We start from the raw sequence: 19,987 nt of genomic DNA, 5'->3' as shown, positions 1-19,987 counted from the left end.
AGGAAGGAAAATCACCTTACTAGAGATCAGATGGTTTACATGCTCCTAGGCAAACCAGAGGAAGAAGTCAGAATATGAGCACTGGATGGCTGGAGGAATTTTGCTCTTGCTTTAAATTTTGTCATATTGCTTTCACTTGAAAATGCAGGTTCAAAGGAAAATAAATAACATAACGAAACAAAACACACCAGTTCTTTCCTCTTTGGCTTCAGGGCCTCCTGTTGAGGTTTCTTCATCACCATAGAGATAATATTGCTTGTTAGACCAAAGACTAGTAGTTGGAATTCAAGTGGACAAAAAGACCTAAACAAACCCATTATAAATCCCCAATTACTTTCAAACTGTCAGGCTTATTAAAAAATGTAAATATCCTTCTCATTCTTGCAGAGAGTGTATAAAAATGCATGAGGCTAAAAGTCAGCTGAGCTGAAAGGAGCCGGTTTGTGAAATAACTTTGCTGAGAAAATGGCAGTTGTTGTTCTTGGAGGGTAGAAGGAGGACAACGTTCACCTGCTTGAGCCACCGATTGCACCCAGTTCTTGGCACGCTGCTTGTGCTACCCTGTTCTACTGGCTTAATACATCTTTTAAGATAGTTTAATACATCTTTTTAGGCTGATGCTCAGCTCTTTGCAAGAGGCAGGGAATTTCTACCAGAGGATAAGACTCATAGCCCAAATACAAGCCCTACACTTTTTGGTATTTGTTACTCACTTTGGTTGAACCTTTTTTTTTTTTTTTTGGTGCGTTTCTTCTGTTTTCTCCTCTCTTCACTCTTCTGTGAATAGAAAGGAGATTTCTTTTGATTTCAAATTTGGCCCTTCTCCATCCACAAAGGTTCTTCTCTTTAATGCAATACAGTAATACCTGTTTTCTCACCCTGACCTACTCCTGAGTTCAGTAATGACTTGCCCAGATGCTGAGATGTTCCACTCTCGAGCTGATGCTAGCCCAGTAAGAAGGTAAGGTCAGTTCTGGAGGGAAGTAGAGTATCCTCAGTTTTCATCAACATGAATTCTACTGAGGACCTTCTTCCCCATTCTGTCCCTTCTACAGCAACCAAGGACGGGCAGTTAGGCACTAGAACCGGCTCCCCAGGGAAGTGATCATGGCACAGAGTTTGATGGAGCTCAAGAAGCATCTGGATAATGCTCTCAGACGTATGATCTGAACTTTGTGTGGTCCTGTGTGGAGTTGGAATTTGGGTTCAATGGTCTAAATCGGTTCCTTCCAACTTGGAATACCCTATGATTCTGTGGAGGACAGTCCTCAGGAGGGAAAATTATCTCTAGAGCTTTCTTCTTTTGTTGCTAATTTTGTAGATATCAAGTCATGCACTTGAGATGACAGGGTGCTCAAGAACAAGCTCTGGCCTGCAAAGGGCTTGTCAGCTAATAAAAAGTCCGAAAGCATGTGAGAGATATGGTGGTCCAACATATCAGCTGTCATGTCCAGATTTAGTTGGCATCATATTGAAGGAGAAAACAAGAAAAGATTTGTAGGTGGAATAATAAATTGGGCTGGTAGAGAGCTTCTCATGTGCAGAAGGTAGCAAGGAGAAAGCATGGATGTGTTTGTGTGGAAGAAGGATGCTGGAATGTGCTGGATCTTGGTATGTACTGCTGCATTGATGCAACACTGGTGGCCAGGGAAGTGGAAGGAAGGGTGGGCCTTCAAAGGAAGACAAGGAATTTAAATGTTCAGTTACAGCATTGCTACGTGTATAGCAGCACATGATGTGGGATTGCTGTATTTTATCCAATTACCCATGTGTAACTCAGAGCTATTTACAAAAAGAGAGGAAACTGTTAGCTGTTCGACTGAGGAAGGAAAACTGAAGCAATAATCTAAAAAAAAAACGTAGTTGCTGTTCATCTCAGTCATCAGCAAGGACTGCTTTAAAATTCTGCTATCTTAAAATCTTACTAGAAAATTCACAGAGACAGCTGAATTTGGCACTTCTGTTAGAAAGAAAAAACAAAACAGGGTAATCCTTTTTTCCCATTTTGCAGATGCTTTGGCACTATTCATATTTCTGTCTGTATGCTTTCAAGAATGCAGTATTTTAGTTTTAGAACATCTGAAGGAACCCCCAGGGCCTTGGCAGCAGCACCTTCCCAGAACTCCTGGTTGAAGTGGAAGGCACAGAGGTGAAATGCAACTTTCCTGTGTGCTTCTGCTCCACCTTCACTTCCAGCAATCAGCCTGTGATGGAGGAAACTACAATACCCCAGTGATTGTCCTCCCGGCTGGTAATCCTGCAGGGATTGCCATGGTCAGAATAGCTGGGATGTTTTCTGCCTTGAGATTTTAGATGATGGATTTTCAGAGTGAAAGGACAAGAGCTGACTCCATATTAATGCCAAACTTTAAATGTTTTGACTATACAACTGAAACACCATTACCTATTCCCCACAGAGCTCCACTCTTTCTTTCTCTCTCCTCCACTTCTCCTCTCCACACTGTAGCCTTTTGTATGTCTCAGGCATTAATCCCTCGCTGCCGGGGTGTGTAAATTAAAGAATAATAGAGCTGCAGAGGCATAAGCTTGCAATGATGGGGAATGTGTTTGTCTGCTAAGAAGCAATTTCAGCGAAAATTAACTCAATTTCATCTGAAATAGTGAAGACCAGCATAAGCTGGCAGATCCCCGAGGATGGTAAAATTACTTCGTCAAAGCTCTGCTTGCTTAAATTAACCAAGCAAGCACTCCAGGTTATTGGCAAGATGCAGCTAGTAAATAGGTTTTAATAAACAAAAATAGCTTTTTGGATAAATAAGGAAAGTGCAAAGTGTCTTATGTATTCTGTTGATGTTTTCATCTGTATGACCTCGACAGCAAGACCTTTACATTCCTGCAGGCGCATTCTTTGATTCCCTGTGTCCAACTGGTCTCTCTTCTGAGTCTTAGCAAACAACCTGAAAGTGCTTCTGGAGACTATGTAAGAATAGCTTTTATTCCAGCATCTAACAGACTGTTTGCAATACCTAGGTGAGAGAACAGCAACACCTTTTAGGGTTATTTCTGTGTTTTTCAAAGTTGGAAGATGACTATTCTTGATTTAAATTGCTTCACCTCAAAATATAATGCAGTGTCAGGACAAGAGTTAGTCTACACTGTCACTGATACAGCAGATTCCCCAGCTGAATACATTGCTGCCAATTGGCAAGTCAGGATGTGAGCTCCCTCCTCCTGCTAGGAGTAAAGGTCCAAGGGAAGTGAAAATTTCATTGTCAGAAAGATTGATTCAAGGAGCAGCTCAGAGAGCTTGTTAATCACTTGAGAATATGCTGTAAGTTCTTTTGGTGGTTGTACTGTCGTGTTTGTTTTTTTTTATTTGGTTTTCTTTTGTTTGTTTGTTTTGATTTGGTGGTTTTGGTTTTTTTTTTTTTTGCTATTAATAGCTTTTCTTAGGACTGTGTTTTACAGAAGCATTGTGCTGTTGGAAGTTATGATCACTAGGAGGGGTCTTCTGTAAAATGCATGTTGGGCTTATTGCTCTGCCTCTAGTCTACAAGCATCAGGACAGGTTTTTTTTTTCTTCTGGATTCCGTTCCTCTCGGTACATATTTCATAAATCTCAGTGATTTGGGTTTTGGGAATAGTATTCATCAGAAATACTATCAGAAATATCCAACCCCCAAAGCAGGAGGGTTGGAACAGGATGATCTTTGAGGTCCCTTCCAACCCAAGCCATTCTGTGATTCTATATAATTCAATGATCCTATGATCATGTAATTGGTTAGGAGCGTAAAAGGCTTAAAAACCTATTTGTTGGAAACAAGTATGAAAAATCTCCTCAGAACTGCAAAAATACATCACTGTTTTGACTTTCTTAGGCTCCTGCCTCTCCATCAATATTCCATGAGCACTTGATATTTAAAAGCTACTCTTTGTATGAATGTAGAATCATAGAATCAGAATGGCTAGTGTTGGAAGGTACCTCGAAGACCATCTAGTTCCAGCACCTCTGCCATGGGCAGGGTTACCACCCATTAGATCAGTCTGCCCAGGATAGATTGCTCCGTAATGTTCTAACCAATGGGTGATCATTGTCAGTGGGTGATATGTCTGTTCTTGGCCACAGGCTCCCATTGAATGGGATCATTAATGGTTGGTTGAAAGAAAGGAGAGCTGCAGAACTGTCAGACCAGCCAAACCAGAGGATGAGATGAGACCCAAGCGTACCTGATTTATCCCCTCACCAATACACTCCCCTGGCTACTTATTTCCCCCCTCCCTTTCTACTATAAATCTCAGTATCTGCAGAAGGGAAAGCAGCTGTCTACAAGATTTGCTGAGCCATCCACTCATTAAAATGTTCCACTGGCAAATAAATACTTTCTCTTACTGTTGCATATTTACAGTTTGGAGATTTCTTGTATAGAACAATCCGAGGTTATACTTTTTAGCTTTGCTAGTTACAAATGTTGGGAGAAGACATCTGGCTAATGACCTTGGTTACTGCCATGAACCATAGTGACCTGTTTTGGGAGACAGCTGGCAGCCCCTCAACAACAACAACAACAACAAAATAGCAAAACAAAGGATAAAAAATACAGGACCTGCTCCATGCAAAATCACCTCTCTTTGATAGGACTGATTGCAGAAGTGACAAGAAACTTGTCATTAAATCCAGCAAATGCATTTGGAGCAAGGAATAAACTGCCTGGAGCAGCAGTGCCCCATGGGTACAAATGTGCCCTGCTGAGACATTTCATCGCAGCCCTCCTCTATTGGGCCGTCAGTCACTTTTATTTCTTTTCACTGCTAGTGCAGTGGCCGTGGTCAGAAAGGTGCTGGCTTTAAAACAACAGTGTCAAAACTGGTGAGGAAAATAAGAGAAGCCCACACTATCACCAGCCAGGCTGGCCCCTTTGCAGAGCTGCTATCTGCTCCCTGCACACTGCACCTGCATTGTATCTGCTCCATAGGCTGATAAGACCCCGCTCATCTATTGTCAGCCCCACTGAGCCAATCTAGCTCCATTTGAGCGAGCTGGATTTTGTTCTGCATCGTGTATCAGTGACAACTTCCAGCTATGGCCTTGCTTTAAAAACCTCATTGGTGAGGGTGCACGGAGCTTGAGGAGTGAGGCGTATCTCTAAGCACAAATGGAATTCAAAGCAACTGGAAAACAGGCTTTGAAAATTGAGGGAATATGCTGTGGAGGCTGTCAGAAGGGACAGGATAAACGTGGGACATCAGGATCGCTGCAGCTGACGCTGCTGTACAGAGCTGTACCTGGAGGAGGAGAGTCACTGGATACAAAACACAGTGGTACGCCTGCTATAAAAGCAGCAGAAAGGGTGATGTGTGGTTGTGGCACAGCAGTGACACTGAGTGGCTGGAGTGTAGTGTAAGCGATCTTGGCTTGGAGCTCCATTTCTGCTGGATTTCTCCAGGGCTCTTGGCTGGAGAGGAGATTTTGCAGGGGTGTATTGAAGGAAGCCAAGAGAGTGGGGAAGTTGGGGGACTCATGCTGAGCTCTTCTCAGCCCTTTGGAAAGTCTCCTGTGGTGTGGCAGTGTCTGAGGCAGGAAACAGCAGAGATTTCTGGTGGGATATTAAGAAAAACTTCTCTGAAGGAGTGGGTGGGCACTGGCACAGGCTGCCCAGGGAGGTGGTGGAGTTATTCCTGGAAGTGTTCAAGAGCCATGCAGATGTGGCACTGAGGGACGTGGTTAGTGGGCAATACTGATGGGAGGTGGACGGTTGCACTAGATGGTCTTAGTGGTCTTTTCTAACCTTGATGATTCTAAGACTTACCTCCTGAGTTTCAAATAGATGGTCTCTAACTAAGCAGAGCTGCAGGCCAGGCCTCGAAGAACTACAGTAATTTGGACAATAAATAAGATGGAGCCTTCAACTACATTTTTGTTAACGAGATGACACATTTTAAAATCAAATTACTTTGATACTCTTGGCTCAGGGAAGTCAAGATGCAGGGGAAAGCCAATCACATAATATGAAACAGCTCACACAGTAGTTTTTGTGTATTTCATCTTTAATGAACCTGCCATTTTATGAGTCAGCACTGATGGGAAATGTGATGGTCTCATTTCAGGAATTCTCCTTACGCTTCAGGTCTCTGCCTGCCAAGATGTCATCGCCTTGCTCTTTGCTCTCGGACTGCCATGGTTCCCTCCAGCCCTTTTAGGCTTTCCTGCTTGAAGATTAACCCTACAGTCTCATGCTGGACAACTTAATTCAGCTGAGGAGAAACAGCAGTACATGACAGATAAGAAAGTAATTGCACCCTGAGGAAGCATGAGGAGTGCCTGCGTCATATACACTTGCTTTACAAAACAGCAGCGACTTATTCAAAGGAAGTGGCCTTTGGAATCACAAACAGAGTATGTGGAAAAGACGTAGTTGCAGGAACCTCATTAGATTTCTAACATGGCTAAGCAGGGCAGGTTCTATCCTCGTTTTCTGCCATTAGAGATGGTGGAAAAACAGATCGTGTATCTCTTTGTTTTCCCGTGCTAAATATTTTGTGGCCAGATCACAGGAGGAGGGCAGAGAGATGGAAAATTCATGGTGAGAAGCCTGAGAGGAAGAGACAGGAGAGTTGGGATTAGGCAGTTTAGGGTGAGGAGGAGATGGTAGTTCCAAGATGGGGCTGAGACTCATCTACATTTGTTTTTCCCAGAGATAGAAAGAAATCACACACTTCTTTTTTTTTTTTTTCTTTTCTTTTTTTTTCTGAGGGTCTTAATGATGTTTAGCCTTCAAGCTTCACAAAATGTCACCCATCAGGTGCCCCAGAGATTAGAGGCACCCACCTAGCAGCTCGTGCTGCTGTCCCTCACCTTTGCTGTTAGAGGGGCAAATGCATGGAAGGATTACGGACATCCAGAAAAGAAGAGCAGACAAAACCATGGAAAAAAAATCATCAAGATTTATTAACCAAGAGATCCCTCCCTTCAAGTGGGAAAATACCAGGCAGAGCACGGAGCACAGCAGCCCCATTCCCTCACCCTTTTTGTGCCCTTTCCTTGCTGCTGTTACAACGGGACAGCAGGCTGGATGGATGCTTGACTTTGCTCACTGCAAATGTTCTTCTCCTCTTTGAACCTCAAAGGTAAAAATAGTTAGAGATCTCTGACTTGATTCAAGTGTCTTTCAGATGGGAAAAGCTTTCAATTGCTTCCAGCCTGGGGCCAGAGCAGTACCAGTGACCATGAAATGGAAGGCTCTGCATCCTGTATTAACCAGTCACAGCAGTCTTGTTCTCTCTTCTTTGCCTTGCCTTGCCTTTGCTTTTTTCATCCTCTAATGAAGCACAAGTATCCGGAAGGAATGCATGCTAGGGGTGACAGGGAAATGTCCTTCTGATCTCTCCTCTTGAAGGAAGATTGGGAACATTTTAATAAAGTGGATTAAGAACTTGGACACAAAAAATAACCTGTTTCCCCATGATGGGTGCTTTAATCTTCTCCCTGAGCTGCTGACAAAAGCTTTCCTTAAAGAAGCCTCCTGAGCACAAAAGGGAGAATAAAAGAATGGGAGAATAGACAAAGAGTTGCAAGATGTTTAAAGGCACCCCCCAAAAATGAAGCTGCTTGGGTGCTAATTGTATTCACTATTCCCAGAGCCTGTTTTCCTCTTACACTTCCGATTTTGGATCAATGCTAGAGACTGCAAAACTAACCCAAGGAAGGAAAAAGCCTTTGATTAGACAATCTGAGTGATAAAGAAAAGTATTGAACAGAAAGCACTGTCAATGAGCTACTCAATGCAACAATTAGAAGGTGAAACTTTTTCTTTCCCTTTCTAAGCAAGACACACCGATGCTCTGCTGAAAGGAGGTGGGTGGGAGGAATTTTTCTTGTTTTGGTGCCCAATTGTCTCCTGGACCTTTTTCATTTCAAAGAAGAGTGTGACCTATAAAGCTGTCCCACTTTCACATCACCCAATGTAGACTATCTGACATTTGAAGGGACACTCCTGGTGTTTCCAGTAACAAGCTTTCTGTGACAATAAATGAATAAAGAGGTGAAGAAAAATGTTATCTGTGCAGCTGTCCCTGGAATGTTTCTGTTTGAAGAGTCTTTCCAACACTGATGGTCATACAGCTGAAGTTTTGCTCTGATGGGGAATCCCACTGTTCCATGAGCATGACGTGAGAATAAAACCTGAGTTGGTTGGTTCAAAGGGCCAAGATGGTAAGTTCCTTTAGTTTTTTTCCTGTCTTTGTGGCCAGATTACTATTATAAAACTGAATATTTTAAATAATAAAAATAATTTCTCCCTTCCCAGATAAGGTGTTTTCAAGCATGGGAGTATCTAAATCAGGCGTTTGGTCTGATTTTTGACTGGTCCTGTGTGGAGCCAGGAGTTGGACTCAGTGACCCTTACTCTCTTCCAACTTGGGATATTCTATGATTGTATGATAAATGTGGGGTGGTTCGATAGGTGACTCTGAGCTACTCCGTGGGAACCAGTGGCCGGGGAAAAGAGAACACAATTAACATCCCTTTGGCATGATTGTCAAATTATATCCTCTGTGAGTCTTTGCAGACTCTTGACTGCCCCAGTCCTGCAGCACTGAGAACAGCGTCAGTCTCTTGGACTTCATTTTGAGCTGATTTTCTTCAAGAACATGGTTTCTCTTTCAGCCTGGACTGTACCTACTCCAATCCAGGACAGACCCTGATCTGCTTTTGCTGTGGTTCTGCAGAGGCAAAAGATACCACCCTAGGCTCTCTTGAAACATAGGTAAGAAGGTAAGAGTGAACCAAACCTTATGCCCACCAGGCAGCTACCGATATCAAAACAGCATGAGTCCCAAGGATAGCTTATTTATTCCTTGACTTAAGCTTGTCTTTGCTGCCTAGATCTCACAGTAAGAGAGGAACTGAAGAGTTTCTGCATCTCTCCCCCTTGCAGTTTCAGGTGTGTCTACAGCCATTTACAGCCAGAGGTCACAGTTGCTGGGTTCACATTTCATCTGTGTCTACTTTTGTAAGATGAACTCTCTCATTTTTGCCCCCTCACCTCTAAGAGGCTGAAGTCATCCCCTCCAGACCCCAAGAGGATTTTGTTTTCTGGTTCTCTCTGTAAGCATCAGTTGCCTGCAAAGAGCTGGGGCAAGTTCTTTGGGTTATGGTTAAGCTCCATTGCTCTCTCATGCCCTACCATGCAAAAATTCACATAGACTTGTCGAAGCTGCTGCTTTCCTTCTTCTGCTGCATAAAAGGGGAAAGAAAACCAAACAAAGCAGAGATAAAACCCCAGCATGTTGTACAGATTAGAAGCAAAAGAAAAAATAGGGACATGGAGAAGAGGGCTGGTAGGGAGAGCCCTGAGCTGACCCTGCAAGGGGCTCCCTGTTCACATCTTTCACTACAATCTTCTTCCCTCCAATAAAAGCTGCTAATCCTGAGCATCACCCAGTATCACTGCTCTTCATTCCTGTATGTTGCCCATAGTCTCCCTTTAGTCCATGAGTTCTCTATGGGGCAGCCAACAACCCTGTGCCAGTCCACACCTTCCTCCTACAGCACCCTGGTTTGGTGCCCATAGCACATATTCACAAACTATTCATTATCTTTTTTTTAAGTACCATTTCCCCTTTTCTATACACCCTTGCTACTACCCTGCCTCTCCCCGTCCTTCTTTCTGTGCACCATCTTGCCCCAGATTGTCCTTTTGGAGAGGGAGGGTCCTATTTTTTTTCTGATTTGTGGAAAAAGAATGAGTACAGGAACTCTGTGAGTTTTGTTTTCAAGCACACATTTTGTTTTGATAAACTGCGTTGTTTTGTCTATAGAAAAGTATTAACTGCTTACATCTATTTTCTCAAAGACCGCACATGAATATTAAAAGGGATTTATTCCTACAATGGCTTCGGGCAGTTGAGTAATCCATTATAGGCTGTCATATCACACTGTGGTAATGTAAAAAGCTGGGAGTCCCTCCAATAATATTTATTAGCAATACAGGCACATTTTCACTTTACAGGTTTTTTTCTCCCTTCATGTGATAAGTTCACATATAAAAATATTCATTAGTTTCTTTAAGCTGTTGCTTGATTTTAATTATGACGGTGATAATGATGATTTAAAAGAGTAACTGAATTTCACGCAAGTGATAGTGACCTGGTTTATCACATTTATTTCAATATATACTGGGATGTTTAATTTAAGGCCCGCAGGCCACCTGGACAGTTCATTTGGCTTTTATTTCCCTCCCTCCCTCCTTGGTGTTTCATGTGGGTACAGCAGCGCAGGAGCACTATGAATGTACTACTGCAATGCCCACAGTCCTGCTTTGGGCATGGAGCAAAGGGGGTGAGGAAGGTGGGAGAAGGCTTATCTCCTTCACCAAACCCATAACCTCATCATGTGTCCCTTCAATACTTGTCCTTGCAAGTCAGCTGATATGTAGCCGTTTTGGTTGCTTTTCATTTGACTTTTTTCCACAGATTCTGACCTCTTTCGATGTTAGCTGGAGTTTTTGATTGCATGTAAGACTTCGATGGTGTTGTCTGTTCTTCACATGGGGTTGGAGCTCAGCAGTCGTTTCTGTTCTCAGCTCCAAGACCCAGCAGAACCTCCCGCTGTGTTACTCACTTGATGAGTGAACTCCCATCAAGGTGCTAACCCTTGAGATGAGCTCTCTGAATTGCTTCATTATTTCCCTGTGGAGTCAGCCAGGAATCCAGTGAGGACACCAAGTGCAGTGACGCTGATGCTCATTCTACTGGGACCCAAGCCAAGAGCAGCTCCTTATTCCACAGAAGTTGTTGAGTTGCTGCTGAAGGATGACAAATAGTGGTCAACAGTGCACTGACCTTCCTCTGAAATCATGATCCCAAGGCAAAGAGCTCCATTTATCCAGAGCACACTAGTGCCAGTTGGTTATTCTGCATCGCCTCCAATCAAATCTTGCTAGAAGAGCACCTCCTAGTGATTTTGCTGTCCTTGGATGGATGCAGGCATGCAGAGAAAACACTTGCGTTCGTCTCACAAGATGTGAGCAGAGCCTGACCTGCTGATGAATACATCCTTAAGATAGAGTGTGTAAGAAGTCCACATTATTCTATTTGACAGGCTGTACAGGCTGTCATGACTTTGAAAGTACCCTATGGGATGAAAGGTTTTCTCCAGAAAATCTTGGCTGAGAGGTGTTAAAAGGCAGCCGGGTAATCTAAAATAGCTTTGGCAAGTATAAGCAAGGTGATTGTATGTAGGGCTGGTTAGTCCCCATGGATCACCTAGGGCTTTGCAATTCCTGCAGAGTTCTGCAAGAAGAGAGGATTTTTACTGTGTGTGTGGAGAGAAGGTGCAGAGGCCAAAGAATGGGGGAAAAGAAGTTTAGGAGCATCACTACTGTCCTCTACTTTACCCCAATTGATTTCACCCAGTTTCCTTCAATTCACAGCTTTCTTTTTCATTTACCTCCAGGTGTAAAACCTCTCCTCTCCCCTCTGTTGTCAATTCCCTGTTTTGTGGGTAAAAATCTGTGTTCTGAGGTGCCAGAACAAGTCAGCTTTTGTTTATGCATGGCCACATGCGGGATCAATATCTGCAGGTGTGTGAATTGTGCATGCATGTGGATGCAGGTGGTCCGTGATGTGCATGGATGGGAGCGTGCACTAAAACAGCAGGGCTTGCCTCCATGCTCCCTTTGTAATTCATTCTTCAGCCAAAACTCCCTGACCTATACTTGTGACATAATGATAATCTCCACAAGAGCCTATTACGATTATATAAATAAACCCTTTCAACATTATTACACTGCACAGAGGAGAAACAGAAAGTGATGAACCATAGAGGACTAGGGGGAAGAAATAGTTGTGCAAACAGTCAAAGATATCTAACTGATCATAAAGGGAGTAATGATCCTAAATTGTCTGCAAACAAGCAGGATATTCTTTAAGATACCTTATTTGTTAATATTAATCAGGAAGATGATCTCCCAGCTAGTCTCTGGATAGAGTTTTCTTGATGAAGCATGTTATAGGCCAAATGGTAGTGTTCAGACTTGCAGATCACAGCCAGGCTTAACTTTTCTTACTAGGTGGATACCAAGAGCTACTCAGAGCTGGTGGTCAAGGCATCTGTTTCCCTGCCTTTTAAAAAGTACTTATTTGCCAGAATGCCTTGGCTTTGGATTAACTGTTTTAACTCAGTATTGAAATGTGGCCAGCTTGCTTGGACTGGATGGTATGGAAAAGACTTTTTTCCACAGGTTGTCTTTGAAATCCATGCTCTGTTCTCTGGTTGAGGTCCTACAGTGGGGCCTATCTGTGGGCTTTTTGAAGATCAGGGCTGTGTAACACATCACACAGTGCTTGGGAGAGGCAGGAGAGAAGTGGACAGCTTCCATGTATCCTCTCTCCTCAAAGTGAAATGAAATTCTGTCTCCCAGAAGGAGTCTGTTACCAGCTCCGCTGATTCTGATGCCCTCCATGTGCTCTCTGTTGATTGCACTGGCCTCCAGTGCCTGCCGTGTGAAGCTCTATGCCATGTTTTGCTGCTTTGTGGCCAGCAACAATGAGTGACCAAGGCCAGCCAGTCCTGCTTCCTGCCCCTGCCACTGAGCTGCTTCTGGAATCTAAGTGGAATCAATATACAACAGCTTTATTAAACACATCCATTCTCTCTGGATGGCTGCAGAAGGCTTCATTCTCCCTCCCTATATGTAAGACTTGGCATGGATTTTTTTCTTCTTTCCTCACCCCACTAATGTGGCACTCATTGTGGTTCTCCTGAAGTTCCAGACTGAGATATAAGGTGTTTGTTTGGTAACATGGTATAATCCTGACTTGAACTGGCCAAAACAGCAGCTCAGCTGCTTGCCCCACACCAGCACGCTTGTCCTCAGCAGCAGGCATTTTCCCCAGGACTAGTTGGAAAACCAAGACCTGGTGCCTGGATGCCATGGTGGATGCAAACCTGGAGGCATTAGGTTGCAAGAGAAGCAGCCGAGTGAGAAAGCTGTTTCCTTAGCCAGCCACAAAGGGCTCATTAGCCAGCAGCTATTTAGGCAGTGGCACTGCAGCAACTCTCTGCTGGAAAAAGCTGATTTGTGGCGGTTTCCTCTCCACACCAAGTGTGCACTGATCAGGAATATAAATACCGTTAATCCCCAGCGTTAATACCAGCAGCTTTGATCATCTTTCCCCATTATCACTCCCTTGCTGTTAATAAAAGTGATAACCATGGGGGAGAAGGGAATGGGGACTGGACTAATCAGTTTGCAGTTGGCGATGCTGTAAGTAAACTGTCAGGTCTGGAGATTAGGGATCTGAGGAAACCCTGGGGAGATGGTGTTAAATAAACACTTTTGTTCATGCAGGTTGGGAAAACGAGACACCCAAGGCAACCTGGCCTCAATGACAGTGCCTCTGGACATCAAGGGGGAGCTCAGGAACAAATTTCGGCAAGGAACTTTCTACAACTTTCTAAGGTATGCTTTTCTTCCTGTTTTCCAACCAGTTACAGTGATTTACGGGCTCCTGCTCCTTCTTCGTCCTCCTTCTCTGGAAGAGGCTGACCAGGGAATTTCTGGATACCCCATCCCTGGAGGTGTTCAAGGCCAGGTAGCATGGAGACAACCTGATTTAGTGTCTGATTTAGAGATTGGCAACCCTGCCCATTGCAGGGGAGTTGGAACTAGATGATCTTTAATGTCCCTTTCAACCCAAGCCATTCTATGATTCTATGATTCTCTCACTAGTTACTTAGTGGCTGGCTTGGTGTCTCACCTATGAAAATTATCCCCAAGCTTTGGAAAGATTTTTCTTGGGTGAAGAGCAGAGAGAGTATATTTCCCTGCACAGTTCCTTGCTGATAGCTAAGACAAACTGGGCAAAACAGATCAAGATTGATAGTATTTGCTTGTGATGGTTTCCTGATGGCATTTTGTGGAAGAATGGAGGGATAACTAATTTGCTCACCAGAACCGTAGTTTACCTTCGAAAAACGTAATTGAGTCTATTGCCTTCATATTCAAAAGATAAATGTGCCTTGAGAATGGCCAATTGGGTCTGATTGTGTCTGCAGAGAGCCTGAGAATAAAGAAAAGCATGTGCATCACTAGCACATAAGTTACAAACTCTCTTGATATGCACTTAGGTGGCCCCATTATTAACCAGCACTGCAGAACTTAAAGGGCAGGGATGCCCCTAATGTGAAAGCACGAAGGATCTATAGGAAATAGCTCCTTATTCTGGTCTGGAGGAGGGAATAACACACCTGGTAAATCTGGATATAGAATCATAGAATCATTAAGGTTGGAAAAGACTACTAAGATCATCCAATCCAACCATCAACCAATTGCCACCGAGCACAGAGCAGAACCTGGGGGGGGTACCAACAACTTTTGTTTTGGGACTGATTGTTGTTGACAGCAAAGCTGGGAGAGGAAACCAGGAGCGTTTAAACCCTGTAAGAGGAGCAGAGTGGGGAGGCATAGCTCTTGCTTTTTGCACTGGCTGCTTGGGCTGATAACAGCCAGTGGAAGCAGGGCTGAGTACAAGACAGACAGTGGCTCTGTTCTGTAATTGCAGTGTGAGGCTGTGAATAAACAGTGTCCCACAAGTGGAGAACACCCACAGTTGGATCAAGGCACCAGCTGGAGCCCAGTGCTTCCATTCCTGCCTGCAACTTGCTCAGTCCCATCCACCAAGAGCCCTTCCCCACTGTATTATTTTCACAGTTTCTTATTTTGTAGTGGCATCCAGCCCAGAGCTTTCACAGGAAAGGGCAAATGGTCGGGGACTCATTTTAACAGCGAAAGGGAACTTGCAAGAGCTTCACAAACTTCTGGATGGGGCCAGAAGGTCTATTTTTCTGTGGCAGCTGGTCAGAGATAGCGAGAGCAAGATTCGCCTGAACCTTTGATAATTAAACTCTCAGCTGCCGAAGAGCTGGCTGCCTGGCTGCCAGATAAATGCTGTTTCCCTCGAATTAGTGTGGAGCCAAAGTGACATCCAATGGCTGGTTAGGCTCATCAAACTGGCTGTTCTCTACAGCTATCCCAAGGGATAGAGCCCAGGCGGCCATTTGCCAATGGAAAAAGGCAAGTACAAATGCCGGGCACGTATCATCCTGCTGAATTTATCACATCTGCAGTTCAGGTACTTTTAGACTTCCTGATGTCATAATACTCCTTTATACAAGAGCTTTCAGGGAAAGCTCCCAAATATGCATTAGACGGAGATGTAATAAGACAGGTCCTGTATATTAAACAGCTACTGCCAGCTCAAATTGAGTCCCAAATTTAGGGTTGAAATGAACGAACTATTACAAAGCCTGACAACATCAGAAATATTCTTGCGCTATTTATTTTTTGGACAGGAGTTGGAAGAAAAGTGGTGGGGGTGTCATTTCTGCAGGGGAAGGGTAGTGCCACCTGCAGGGCTGGGAAGTGACAATCCGAGAGCCAAGCACTGATAAACTTGTGCCTAATGGTGAGCCTCATCCCCCAAGTAGAGAGAAACTGAAAATGCAAACAGTGAGGTAGAAAGAGTGGAGAACAAATTGGATTTCAAAAATTCTTCCTGTTTCAGTCATCTCAGGTACTGCTGGATTTCAAATCCCAGAAGTGTGGTGGTGGTTTTTAAGCTGACAGTGTTCTCTGTGCTCCAGCTGAATGTGTCAGGACAGAGAATTATTATTATTACAAAGGCACAGAAGGAAAGGATGCAGTTTGTTAGGTGCCAAGCAGTGTCCCTGCCTGCTAAGAAACAGCAATGCTAAGACAGAACAAAGAGCAATGTTAAAACAAGGCTAAAGTGCTGCCTTGCAAAAGGTGACACTGGGAAACAGATATAAACACCAGCAGTGTACTGGGAGGGCAGCAGAGCTTTATTGTTCTTGGTTAGCCATTTTTTTTTTAATACATAATTTCCCTGAGCAAATGCAGGGTGACTGACTCCTTCCTTCTGTAGAATGTTTTCTTGCACAATCCTAATCCTGTACATCTTGAAAGTCTCTGACATGGGTGAACAGGTGAGAATTGTGGTGAGAGATAGTGTGTGTGGCTTGACTCAGCTCTGCATTGGTGCTGAGCAATGAAGCAGGCTGGGTGGGCTGCCTGGAGATGGTTCCTCTCTGTAGTTATTGAACACCTACTCACCAGGGTTGAGTGATCACCTGGCATTTAATTATTAAGTATCAGTAAATCAGCTGGAAGTGTGCCTGCCTGGTGGATGTGAGTGGTGAGGGCTGTGCTCAGAGCCCACACACTGAGCAAAAAGGCTGTGCATTGGGCAGATTATAAAGACTACTTGTGTTGACTTTGTGTTTGAGAAAGAGGAGATAAATGCCCTCAGTCCCAGCAATTCAGCACAAAAACATCTATTTCAGTGCAACCACCAAACACCTCAGCGCTGGGAACATATATTTTTCTGCAAATCAAAATGTGTTCTTTCAAAACCATATGTCACTGATGGATCAGCATGATTAGCTGGGCTTTCTTTTGTGAAGGTCAAGCTGCAGGTAAGCGCTTTCATTTGCGTTTGTTGCTTTTGAAGCTGGGGAAGAGTTTCATTCCTAGCAGTTATCTGCTTGGCCACTAGCATGGAGCATCACAGCTCATGGCAGCTCCATGAGAGGTGGTAACACCTTGGCTGATCTGCCTTAACATTTATGTTTAGTAGAGCCAGCTCTTTCCTTGCAGCAGGGAGAACTTGTTTGTCTGACCCTACCGGGGACTAGAATGTAACTAACGTTGAGTAAATCAAGTAACTCTTCTACACAGAAAGAGAGCCTCCTGAGATCCCACTAGCAGGACTCACAACTGCGGCCAACAAAGGTATAGGTTTTCACTAGTGAAAGTGTTTTTCCTAGTGAAGGACTTTGAAAGAGTTCCTAGTTGAAGTGCTGAGGGTAAGGTAATCTGGCAGGGTTCTTAGAGGAGAAAAATGCCATCTGCTGCCACTCTAACATACACCAGGAGCTTAAAAATGGCTGTTTCTTGGTTCTTATACCTTGCTTAACTCAAGTAAGTTCTTAGGATAGCAAAGGCACTGCAAATCAAAGATATTACCAGTAGCATTGGCATAATAGTTGCTGTGTGCTGCTGTACCCACACTTTGCCCACTTAGACAGCCCTCTCCTAGAGCAGTCAGCACCAAATACTGGAAAAACAGCACTTGGTTATTGATAACCACCATTGATTTCCAATGAACCCGCTCATCGGATAACTACCTTCTGAAAAGAGTGGAGCTCTGCCTTCCTCTGTGGCTGGGAAGATACCACATTGAGTAATTAGCACATGAAGGGCAGCATCAGAATCTGAACTCTGTCTCTGGGAGATCCTGTGACAGCAAGAACTGCACCATATTCTATCACTCTGTAGTTGCCCTGGTATGGAAGAGCTTATGCTTACACCTATCACCTTTTATCACTCTTTCCTGGAGAGCTGAATTTTCTCTTCATGAATGTACCAAAGCCCTGTGGAAATACAAGAACTCCAAGGGCTGCACTGATGTACTTCAGGCAAGTTGTAGACACAGTTTTCTATGTTGTGCTCTGGGGATATTTTTTGCTCTGTACCTCTACTGTTGCCTCCAAGCAAATTCAGTTTGGAACTCATCACTGCAGAGGTCTGTTAGTTATATCCCTGGGTTGAAAGCTGCTGATGGTATCAATTTTGAGGGTAACTGCCCCAGAATGTGGCATGCAGGTGTGGGAAATCTGAGTGATGCCCTTCCTCTCTTTTCAGTCCTCTTCCAAGCGGATGATGGCTTTGCTTCTCCAGGATGCAAAGACACTGGCCTGATTGCTCTGGAAAAACTTTCAGCCAAGGTAAAGCACAAAATTCCCCGGAAGAGCCTGACCTTCTCAAGGGCTGTTCCCTTGGTAACCATCACCTTGTTGTTATCTTGTTATTCAAAGACAATTTCTAAACTTTTAAGAGAATATAACAAGGAGCTGTTATGGGGCAGAAGGAGCCCCTGAACAGGGAAATGAGTTTCCTCTGCTTCCGTGCAGAGCAAGGTTTCAGGCAGAGAGGTGCCAGGCAAGAGGCAGATTGCTATTCCCTTCCCTGGGGACTATGAGCTTGTTGTGGGGAGATATGAGAATGATAAAGTCCTTTCTCCCTTCCTTCCCAATCCTCTTCCTTCAGAGGCTGGTTGGAGGATAATGTCCAGGCTGGGCTGGCTCCCCAGCACCTCTCGTTAAGCTCTCAGAGGAAGGTCACTTGTTCCTCTTTGAGTTCTTCAGTGAAACACTGTTCTACCCTCCTTTGGCTTCACAGAATTGTAGAATCATGGGTTTATAGGGGTTGGAAGGGACATCTGGAGATCATCAAGTCCAGCTCCCCTTCTTATAGGGAATTGTTTCAATGTGGTGGTTTCCTGCTCTGCTCCCCACGCAGGGCAGCAGACGGAGACTATGCCTCACATGTGGATTGGTGTGGGCTCTCAGACATGGGGCTGTAGAGCAGTAGTATTTTTTTACTTTCCACTCTATAGGCTTTGGCAATCAAGATTGACTTTGGAGACTGACTTTGCTTCTTGAACTGTTCTGGACCTGTTTCTTCCCAGCCTTTGATTGGATGCACCATTTTTGTGATATACCACAGCAATCCAGCGGCAATTCCACACTTACACATCTTCTCTAAGAAGACAATAATTCTCATGGAGGTAATTTCTTGTGTCATTTTGGGAATACATGGGAAGTTCCATCTTCCTTAGCTTTCTTGCGTCAACAGAGAGCAGAAAGCAGGCCAACAAAACTGAGTAAATTCATTTTCACAGAAAGATCCTGTGGCCTCTAATCATGATCCCACCCAGTCAGAGTGTAGGATGGGTATCTCCCAGATGTTGCAAAGAATGAGTGCAGTGGGAACTTTTTGTCTAGATGGCTCTCTGAAGTCTTCCAGTTGTCATTACAGTATAAATACAGCAACCTACAGTTGCCAGTTACTACTGCCTTGTATCCTACATGAATATTAAAAGCACACGCCTGCACAAACCTCTACCACTGCAGATATACAATACATATAAAATATACTCCTGTATTTATTCATAGTTACATGCTCATTTATCAAAGAGGCAATCTCTGTTGACGTCAATATAATAAAGGGTCTCTCACAGCAGTACTGCCAGGAGCCCTTTTCCTCCAGAGACTGTAATGCTGTCATGAATATGACAACGAGTCAACATGGGATAATGCTGCATCAGAGGGCAATAATTCTGGGGAGATGAAGGGCTCTGGAAGTGCAGGTTAAGGGACATAGGAAGTAATACAAGTGCAGTAACTTCCATTTCTATTTTTGGAGGAGGGCATGAGCCTTTGAATTGAGGAAAGTGGTAAATCAGTGCTCTGGTTGGTATCCTTCATGCATTAGAACTCATCACATGGAGTCGGTGTGACTGTGTGAGTTAACTGAGCACTAACTACTTCATGCATTTAAAGGAGATCCCTGCTTCATTGGGAACCTTTTTTTGTTCTGAAGCCGTTGTAGTGCCATGGGTGATTTATGGTTTTGTGTGGAAAACACAGAGGATGCCTAAATTCCTGTGTCCGTGAGGAGGGCTGCCTCCATTCGTCACTGGAGCTCACCACTTGGAAGTCTGCTTGGATGATTATCTCCATCTGACAGTGAGGTATTGGCTGTGGTTTGGAATTACTTCTCTGTGTTTGTGCTGCGGTCATAATCATGAGGTCTTGACAATTTCTTTTTGATTCCTGTGATTTTGGCCAAGCGCTAGGTCTTTGTGAAAGTGCTTAAGATCTTGATGCTTCATAAATATGAATGGGAATGACAACTTGGATCAGGGTAATAGAATGTACACTGCCCCTCTTGCTCTTCCCCAGAGCTGCTGTATGGGGCAGGAAACTGATCAGGTCTCCCTTTTCTCAACTCCGGCAATACTCCGGCTCATACTGCCTTGGTGGAACAAAACTATTTCTCAGAAGTTTTTGGTGGTTTTTGAAGCTGGAGGATGTGAGGACTTGGTCATGGGGGTTTTTAAACTCTCATACCTTTGTGAGATGGGACAGTGCTGCTTTATCCCC

General features: G+C 44.0%; 1 long non-coding RNA gene across 4 annotated transcripts in view; it reads left to right on the top strand.

Annotated features, from left to right (window-relative positions):
• The first annotated feature begins 6,072 nt into the window (after positions 1-6,072).
• Positions 6,073-19,987, top strand: part of LOC122162928 — a 32,698-nt gene continuing 18,783 nt past the window's right edge. For 3 of the 4 annotated variants that reach the window (XR_006169743.1, XR_006169744.1, XR_006169741.1), the window contains exons 1-6: positions 6,073-8,170; positions 8,624-8,723; positions 13,311-13,421; positions 17,685-17,767; positions 18,439-18,609; positions 19,425-19,575. This is a non-coding gene — a long non-coding RNA (uncharacterized LOC122162928). Of the gene's footprint in view, positions 8,171-8,623; positions 8,732-13,310; positions 13,422-17,684; positions 17,768-18,438; positions 18,610-19,424; positions 19,576-19,987 lie in introns of all 4 variants that reach the window. The other variant, XR_006169742.1, reaches the window with a different exon arrangement.

This window comes from Centrocercus urophasianus, unplaced genomic scaffold (assembly GCF_019232065.1).
Source record: "Centrocercus urophasianus isolate 14NV4802_14NV808 unplaced genomic scaffold, USGS_Curo_1.0 seq_22, whole genome shotgun sequence".
Taxonomy (NCBI): Eukaryota; Metazoa; Chordata; class Aves; order Galliformes; family Phasianidae; genus Centrocercus; species Centrocercus urophasianus.
The sequence above is the reverse complement of the archived record's forward strand: the minus strand, read 5'-3'. Positions and strand labels throughout refer to the sequence as shown.